We start from the raw sequence: 9,486 nt of genomic DNA on the forward strand, positions 1-9,486 counted from the left end.
GGAAAATAGGGACACTTAGAGGGTCTGGGGACCTTCCACACACAAAAAACAGGGGCCTTACCCATGAGGTGTGGCCACACCCTGTGGAATCTTAGAACCATTGGGTTGCAAGGTGCCCTAGTGGTCATCTAGTCTTCTGCAGGATCTCTAATACAGCGTCTTGAAAATATGTCTGTTCAGTCCATTAAAAGGTTTTTTAAAAAGTAAAGGGCCCCTGGAGGGACACGGGTGGCACAGTGGCTTAAACCACAGAGCCTAGGACTTGCCAAACAGAAGGTTGGCGGTTCAAATCCCCGCAATGGGGTGAGCTCCTGTTGCTCGGTGCCAACTAGCAGTTCGAAAGCACATCAAAGTGCCAACTAGCAGTTCGAAAGCACCTCAAAGTGCAAGCAGATAAATAGGTACCACTCCGGCGGGAAGGTAAACGGCGTTTCCATGCGCTGCTCTGGTTCGCCAGAAGCAGCTTCGTCATGCTGGCCACATGACCCGGAAGCTGTATGCCGGCTCCCTCGGCCGATAAAGCGAGATGAGCGCTGCAACCCCAGAGTCGGCCACGACTGGACCTAATGGACCTAATGGTCAGGGGTCCCTTTACCTTTACCTTTAAAGGGCCACTGGACGGTTAAGAAGTAGAAGAAGAATAGTTTGGACTTGATATCCCGCCTTTCACTCCCCTTAAGGACTCTCAGAGCGGCTAACAATCTCCTTTCCCTTCCTCCCCCACAACAAACACTCTGTGAGTGTGACTAGCCCCAGTCAAAGGCGACTCTGGGGTTGCGGCGCTCATCTTGCTTTCAGGCCAAGGGAGCCGGTGTTTGTCCACAGACAGTTTTCCAGGACGTGTGGCCAGCAGGAGAAAACTGCTTCTGGATTTCGGAACTCCATGACGGAAGCCAGAGCCCATGGAAAAGCCGTTTATCTTCCCGCCGCAGTGGTACCTATTTATCTACTTGCACTGGCGTGCTTTCGAACTGCTATGTTGGCAGGAGCTGGGACAGAGCAATGGGAGCTCACTCTGTCATGGGGATTTGAACTGCCAACCTTCCAATCGGCAAGCCCAAGAGGCTTAGTGGTTTAGACCACAGCGCCACCCGCATCCCTGGGTGGTCCATGAAGGTGAATAGGGCACTGTGCCCTGCACCCCAAGTCTCGGCCAACCCCTGCCTGCCTGCCTCCTTACTTACATCCAGTCCTGGGGCGATGGCCCTTTCTGCCATCTTCCTCCTCTTCAGTCTCAGGGTTGCCCTTGAAGAACTCAGCAGGAGGATGGCAGACAAAACCAGGATGCCAGTCACTGCCTCTGAATCTGCCTACTGCTGCTTTCCACCCCACAATCTGCCACTGGTCCAGCACCTGCTATTAAAAATATATATCTCCAAAGCCAAGGAGACCTCCTCATCTTCCAAGCGAGTGTCTTCCACTACCAAACGACTCTTAAGAAAAGTTTCTCTTAATGCTTAACCAAAAGCCACTTCCCCTGAAATTTGCACCTGCTGGCTCAAGTTCCTGCTTCGTTGGAGCAACAAAGACCAAAAGTCTACTGCAACTTCTGCCCTTCAGAGATCAGGAGGCCAAAGTTGTGTTTCCCCGAAATCTTCTCCTCTCCAGTCTAAAGCACGATCACAGGACCGCATTTCCCAAGACCCTTTAATGCTAGATCTATGTGGAAATCAATGCAATCCTTTTAAGAGAGAGGAAGAGTTGGGAAATTAGAAACTAAAGATCAGAACAGCTGGAATGAGGTGTGGGAGACTGTCGATTTCAGATTCTCAGGGTGTTTTTTAACATAAGATCTCGCCAGATCAAGCCAGTGGCCCACTTTGTCCAGCACCCTGTTCTTACAGTGGTCAAACCAGGTGCCCCAATGGGAAACACGCAAGCAGGATTCGAACACAAGAGCCGTCTCCCCACACCCCGCACTTTCCAGCAACTGGTATTCAGAACCGTGGAAGCAGAGCTTGGCCATCCCGGCCAGTAATCATCGACAGTCCTCTCCTCTTTGAATTTGTCCAAAACCTCTTTCAAAGCCATCCAATTTGGGAGCCACCCTTGCATCCAGTGGGAGGGAGTTCCACAGTCTAACTCTGGGCTGCATGAAGAAGGACTTTCTTTTACTCGTCCTGAACTAATACGAAAGCTTGGTTCTGTTTGCTTCAGCCGGAAACAGAGACCAAGGATCCCTGCCCCCACAACAGGTGTCAATTTACTCAGCGGTGCCAAGCTGCCTACTGTTGAGTCATCAAGCTCAGTACTGTTGCACTGACTGGCAGCAATGAACCTCTGAGTTTCCAGGCAGGGGACACTCCCAGCCCTATGCAGAGATGCCGTTGAACCAGGGCCTTCTGCACTCCTAGCAGATGCTCTGCTGTTGAGGTTCCAACTTTTTCCCAGACACTTAATCTGCGCACATTTGAGCTCTGCTTGAATGGTCCTCTTCGCATTCCTTTGCCATTTTACCCTCTTGTTTACACTTTATTTCATTCATTCATTTGCCCTCTGCACCCATAGGTGCGTATATACAGGTCTGTCAAATAAGGGTAACACATTACTCGTCTGACGGTGTGACTTAAGTCCCCATAAGGTTTAATCAATCTGTTAGTCACCATCAGCCCAATAATTTCAAGCACAAGGTGCCATGGACCGCTGTCATGTTGTAGCTTCGTGTGATTAAACTACAGGTCTTTTAGTTTCTTAAGGGTTCTGGGAATTTCAACTCCCTGAGGGGTAAACTACAGTTCCCAGAATTATTTTGGGAGGCGGAGCCATGTGCTTTAAACATCCCTTAAACACCTGGTGTGAATTCTAATTTCCACAATCTATGCCATCATTTCTTGTTGCCCCAGATCAACCCTGTTCCTTCCTCACTTATTCATTGTCCGTTTAAAGGTCTATCTCTCGCTCTGGGGCTTCATCGCCACTTTTCCTGGGTAGGGAGCACTGCGCCCAAGTATCCCCCCCCATGGGGTGTTCAGGCATACCGCCTGGCCGTGGCTCCCTCCATCACCTGAATTCCCCCATCCCCTGAAACTCGCCCGCAGAACTCCCCTCTGTCCCCAAAGCGCACACCTGTGCCCCCCAAAAAACACATCCAGAAATACAAAAAAAAATTCGCGTTCATCTCTGCACACACTCCCCTTCGTCGCTTTCTCTCTCCCCCCCCCCATCCCAAGACAGATTGATTTACATGCACCCCAGCAGGGTTATATATAAACCGAGTCTCTGTCAAGCGCCCGTCAATTCTGCTGACCTCGCAAAGGTCACCAACGTCCCGTTGGCCTTGCAGGGGGTGCATTATATGGTGGCGTGGGGCTTAACCTTTCCGCAAGTGGCAGGAGGCGAGAGTAATTTTCCGAAACGGCTTTTTTTAAAAAAAATATTCTAGCCTTGCTTTTATGCACCAAATGCAAGGGCATTTTGGGGGGCCCATTCTGCCACGTGCAGACACCCTCTTTTATGGTCCCATCTTAAAGATCTTGGAAAGGGGAGGAGAGAGAGAAGGCAATTTGGGGAGGTTTGTTTTTGGGGGGAGAGAGAGAAAGGAATCACATGGTCTCGGTCCATATTGCCGGCCGTATCTAGCCTCCGAGTGGCCTTCCCAGAAAGGAGTCTGGATAGGTCAAAGAGGGGGGTCAGTCCACTTACCCCCCACAGCTCTCGCTGCTCTTTGTTGCGATGTTACAAAGAAGCGGTCTGTGGCAGCAGCCCCACGGTGTGGCTTGGGAGCCCAGTGCCTTCTTCTCTCCACCGCCAATCCATGCTCAGAGGGCGCATGGATGTGTCCGGCTAAGCCTCCTCGCCGCTGCCTGGCCTTCCGTCCATTGCTGGTAAGGAGATCTTAGGCCTTGTCCGAATTGTGACCGATGTGGTACTCGGTCCAGACTGCACACAGAGAGAGAGGCAGGGAGGGAGCTGCCTCCAGCCGCCCCCTCTCTCGGTCACTAGGAGCAGCCGAGAGCTACCAGCTGATCCCAGAGCTCTGAGGCTCCCCCCTATAGCAGCCGTGGGCCTCTCCGCCTCTCTCCAGGCTCCGTAGAGGTTCTCCGGCCATGAATATTCAGGAGGAGAGGGAGGCTGGACCACAAAAGCCTCACGTCAGAGGACAGAGGTGGAAGGTCTCTGAACAAGCCACCGCTCTCTTTCCCACTTTCTCTCACTCTCTCTTTCCTCAAAGAAGTCCCAGCGACCGCAAAAGGCTGCGAAACAACAGTTTGGCACTGGTTGGGAGGGGACCCTGAATTTTGCAGGCCATAGACTCTCCAAGTGTCCTGAATTTTCCAGGGACAGTCCCAGATTTACAGGAGCTGTCCCGGTTTCTTATTTGATCCCAGAATATCCCGCTTTTCCTTAGGACGTCCCTATTTTCACTGGAGAAATACTGGAGTTATGTGGGGGCCCCGAGACAAGGAGATCAATAACTAGACAAGCTTTAGAAGAAATCTGAAGGCAGCCCTGGATAGGGAAGGTTTTTTTTGTTTGTGTTTGTGTTTGTGTTTGTGTTTGTGTTTGTTGTATTGTATTTGTTTTCTTCTTCTTCTTTATTTTGACAAAGTAATCATAAATAAATAAGAATGAAAAGAAAAATGGCAAAGTTTTTTAATGTTTAATGTTTTGTTCTTTTTTTTAATGTATTTTGGAAGCCACTCAGAGTGGCTGGGGAAACCCAGTCCGATGGGAAGTGTATTATTATTATTATTATTATTATTATTATTATTATTATTATTATTACTATTATTATTATTATACAAGACATCCCTATTTTCATCAGAGAAATGTTAAAGTTAAGTACGAACCCCATGTGTGATGTATCGATTACTGGTTTTGTGGGGCGCAAACACTGTAAAAAAACACACCTGCAAAACCTTTCAATACACCCTTGAAAATCCACAAGCCTCTGAATTTTACAAAGCAGTACTCTGGCCTACAAATGCATCTAAAGCACTGGGGAGAAAAGTGTGCAAAAATACATGAATTAGGGAAAATAGCACGAAAAAGGTTTGGAATAATTGCTTTGTTTGGAATAATTGCTTTGCACACACACAAAAAGCGCGTGTGTTGCATACCAAAATGTGGATACGAGGTGAAATTGTGTTTGAAAATGCATATATTAGGAAAAACACAAGAATATTATTATTGCTACTGTTATTATTAATTACCTGCTCTTAGCCCTAAGGTACCTGAGTGGGCTACAACCATTTTTAAATAGTTTGAAACAACTTACAATCACATATGTTTCAAATATTACTTTTTATTGTTGTTATTTTTTATTATTTTAAATAATTTTAAAAGTATTTTTATTGAATTTTATCCATACAATCCAACTAACAGAATAGCAGTTCGTGAGACTAACACACAAAAACCCAGCCAAACCAAAGCTGGTGTGAGATGTCATTTTCACAAGGAGAAATGATAAAGCTGATTTTCCAGATATTTGTGATAAGATAAAAATACAGTGGTACCTTGGTTCTCAAACTTAATCCATTCCGGAAGTCCGTTCCAAAACCAAAGTGTTCCAAAACCAAGGCACACTTCCCCATAGAAAGTAATGCAAAATGGATTAGTCCATTCCAGACTTTTAAAAACAACCCCTGAAACAGCAATTTAACATGAATTTTACTATCCAACGAGACCATTGATCCATCAAATGAAAGCAATAAACAATGTACTGCAGGCATGCAATCAATCAATCAGTAGCTGAACTGGGTTCCACACAGTCACAAAAACAAAAAAGAGCCACAAAAACACAAAATAAATAGCAAAAACAGACAGACCTCAGCATAACACTCAAAATGGAAGTGTAACACTCAAAACGAAGCACGTTCGGCTTCCAAAAAAAGTTCGCAAACCAGAACACTTACTTCCGAGTTTGCAGTATTTGGGTTCCAAGTTGTTTGAGTACCAAGGTACCACTGTACTTAAGCAGAGCAATACCACCATAAGAAATGAGGAGTGTGTAACATACCAAACTTGCAAGATATACAGAAATATAAACCTATGACTGAAACAAGGAGCAGCAAGAGCCAAAAGCTTTATATTATGTCAATAGAAATTCTCAGCCACTTCAACGTTACTTATCCCAAATTCCCTGAGAGGCTTGTGGAAGAGACAAATGTAAATTTTCTATGTATTCAATAAAATCCCACCAAACTGAGAAAAGGAAGGTGCCTTCATTTTTCCTTCACTGTTTTCATTGATAACTTTATCATTCCATTCTCTTTGTAAACAGCTTTGAGGTTTCCTGTTACAATTAAGTGGGGAAGAAATATTATGGCATAAATCAATGCAAAATTGGTATGATTGATTGGTATGATTGCGCAATGGCTTTCCTCTTTTGCAATATGCAAAAACGCAAGAAATATACTGTTGACATACTTCTGTCTCAAGAAACATTGGTGTGCGCCACCGGGGCTATAGTCAAAGAGCACACAAGCAACTTCCCTAGGGGGCAAGCTTGGGTGTTGTGCAAGGAGGTCCTTGGATGCCCAGATGACAAGACCCTGTTGTTGGCCTTTTTGATGGGGTCCAAACAGAGGCGTAGCTGGGGGGGGGACGCGGGTGGCACTGCAGTCTAAACCACTGAGCTTCTTGGGCTTGCCGATCAGAAGGCCAGCGGTTCGAATCCCCTCAACAGAGTGAGCTTCCGTTGCTTGGTCCCTGCTCCTGCCAACCCAGCAGTTCAAAAGCACGACAGTGCAAGTAGATAAATAGGTACCACTCCAGCAGGAAGGTAAACGGTGTTTCCATGCACTCTGACTTCTGTCATGGTGTTCCATTGCGCCAGAAGCGGTTTAGTCCTGCTGGCCACATGACCCGGAAAACTGTGGACAAGCGCTGGCTCCCTTTGCCTGAAAGCGAGATGAGTGCCACAACCCCATAGTCGCCTTTGACTGGACTTAATTGTCCAGGGGTCCTTTACCTTTACCTCTTTTTTTGGCCTTAGCTGGGGGGGGGGCACTGGGTGCCACACTGCAGGGGCTGGCACTTACCTGGCCTGCAACACGCCTGAGCCACATGTCTCTCATGTGAGCAATGGCTCAGGTGCCTGCAAGCTCCATGCTGCCCAAAACAGCAGTGTTGGGCTTGCGTCTGCCCGTCACCTCCCCCTCAGCTACCCTACAGCCAAAGGGGAGGCAGTAGGTGCCGCCCTGGGCACCAGAGCTGCTGCTGTATCTATGCCACTGGGTCCAAAGGAAAGCAGAGCAATGCGTTTGGCAGCAGCTTGGCAGCAGGAGTTGCTGGAAGGAGGCGTACAAGGAGCCATGAAACCATCTTAGGGACTCCGTTCCCGATTTGTGGAGATTTTGCTCCTTGGCCTTTTTTTCTCCTGAACAGGTCCGACAAGGCAGCAGAGAAACTGGATCAAATACCGTATTTTTCGCTCTATAGGACGCACTTTCCCCGCTCCAAAAATTAAGGGGAAATGTGTGTGCATCCTATGGAGCGAATGCAGGCTCCTTGGCTTCAACGATAGCAACACGAAGCCTCCGGAGCACAGAGGGAGAGCTCCCTCCACGCTCTGGAGGCTTCGCGTTGCTTTCGCTGAAGAGCGAGAGGGGTTGGTGCGCACCGACCCCTCTCGCTCTCCTGGCTTCAGCAAAAGGAACCAGAAGCCTGCGGAGCGAAGCGGGAACTCGCGCTGCGCTCTGAAGGCTTCAGGGATAGCCGCCTGAAGCCTCCGGAGCGCAGCGGGAGGTCCCGCTACGCTCCGGAGGCTTCGGGTTGCTTTTGCTGAAGCCGGGAGAGCAAGACTCCCTGGCTTCAGCAGAGAGGGAGAGCTGCGCAGCACCCCTTCAGCCAAGCCGGAGGAAAAATAGAAGGGGCTCCATTTCTCCTGCCACTTCGCTGAAGGGGCGCTGTGCAGAGAGGGGGAGAATTTTTTCCCCTTCTTCTCCGCCTCTAAAACAAGGTGCGTCCTATGGTCGGTTGCGTCCTATAGAGCGAAGAATACGGTATATCTGGATCAAATATATCTATGCTAGGCAACTCGGCCTCTGCCCCATTTTAGGTGGGAGAACTTTAGGTACCTTCTTAGAGAGAGAAATCTCATGGGTAAGAACAGCCTTCCCCATCTCTCTCTCTTTCTCTCTCTCTTTCCAATCCCTTCTTCCCTTATCCACCAGCAACACCCAGCCAAGTCTTAAGCTCCTTTCTGACACATAGTGACTGTCTCCTTTCCAAACCTGTCATTTCATCTTTAAAAGCAGGTGTGCTAAGATTATCTGGGTTTTATTTCTTAAAATGCCACCATGCGTTCTTGGTATTAGCTGCAAAAAGAGCTGTGATATAGATTTTTAATTTGCTTTTTTTAAAAAAAAAAGAAGTAAAAATCCGTCAAGGGAGAGATCAATGGGGATTTGAGGCACTTCCTTGATCAGATAGCCCGATCTGAGCAACCCAGTAGGTGGATTACGCTTGCTGGAAGTCTGTGTTAAGCAACTGAGACTGTCGGAGTGGCAAGGCAGGGGTGGAAGGGAGGAGGGGAGGCAGTACAGAATCATAGGATTGTAGAGTTGGAAGGGACACCAAAGGTCATCAGGTCGCTGATTCACTTGCACCTGGAGCAGGATTGGGTGGCTCCGGCAGACCAATCAGACTGCTGCATTCTGGATCCTATTGTTCTAGAATTCAGCTCAGTACATAACACAATGGATTCAAATCACAAGGACGGATATTCCGGCTAAACTTTCTGAATGGCAAGAGCAGTTTGACAGTAGAACGGACAACCTCGGGAGGTGGTGGCCTCTCCTTTGTTGGAGGTTTTTGAAATAAAAAAAATTAAGGTCTTATATGTATAATAAATGTGCATAAATGTACCAAGTAAACACATACATAAATATATAAACCACATTTCTGAAGCAGCACAGGAAAACAGCCCTGAAACCATTTTGACTCCCAAACTGACCGAATGTTTTCTCTGCAAGGTCGAAGGAAAATGGAAAAGCCTCCCCATTGTCTTTTCCTTCACAAATCCTGTCTTAAGGGTATGTCTGTGTAGGAATAGGGTACTAAGTATTATCATTACAAAAGACTGGCCAGGCTTCCCAGGGTATCCAATCAAGTAACCATTAACAGGTAACCTGCCAGACAGGAGATAAACAATGCACTCAGATTTCTGTTGTAGACCACCCTTTCTGTGATGTAGGTATGATGTATCGGGGGGGATCTTGAGCTACACCCCTTCTGTGATGTATGTATGATGCTTCTGGGGGTGGTCTTGGACTCCAGGGTGGGCAATTTAAAATGTCTATATAAAGGTGGGCACACCTTGGTTCGGGGTCCTCCTCCTTTCCTGCATGTGAGGGGAGCACCCTGTTGCTACAGTTCAATAAAGATCAGGCTTACGAGCTGCTTTGCCTCTCAATATTCTCTGGTTGGCCTCTGTTCTTTTCTCCGACCGATGGAGAACCGACAAAGGACTCTATAAGTGCTCTTCTGTTCCCCATAAGGGAATAAGGGCAGATTTTTGTTTATTGCAGTTTTCAAGCAGAG

The 9,486-nt window shown here is 47.5% G+C and overlaps 1 protein-coding gene across 8 annotated transcripts in view; it reads right to left on the bottom strand.

Moving 5' to 3' along the window:
* ARHGEF10L (Rho guanine nucleotide exchange factor 10 like) overlaps window positions 1–3,933 on the bottom strand; it is a 136,244-nt gene extending 132,311 nt beyond the window's left edge. For 3 of the 8 annotated variants that reach the window (XM_081870778.1, XM_081870777.1, XM_081870776.1), the window contains exon 1: window positions 3,643–3,933. The gene's annotated coding sequence lies outside the window, so the exon portion shown is untranslated. The remainder of the gene's footprint in view (window positions 1–3,642) is intronic. The other 5 variants (XM_081870781.1, XM_081870779.1, XM_081870780.1 and 2 more) reach the window with 4 other exon arrangements.
* Between the last annotated feature and the right edge of the window lie 5,553 nt (window positions 3,934–9,486).

This window comes from Podarcis erhardii, assembly GCF_964252035.2.
Source record: "Podarcis erhardii genome assembly, chromosome: 7".
Lineage (NCBI taxonomy): Eukaryota > Metazoa > Chordata > Lepidosauria > Squamata > Lacertidae > Podarcis > Podarcis erhardii.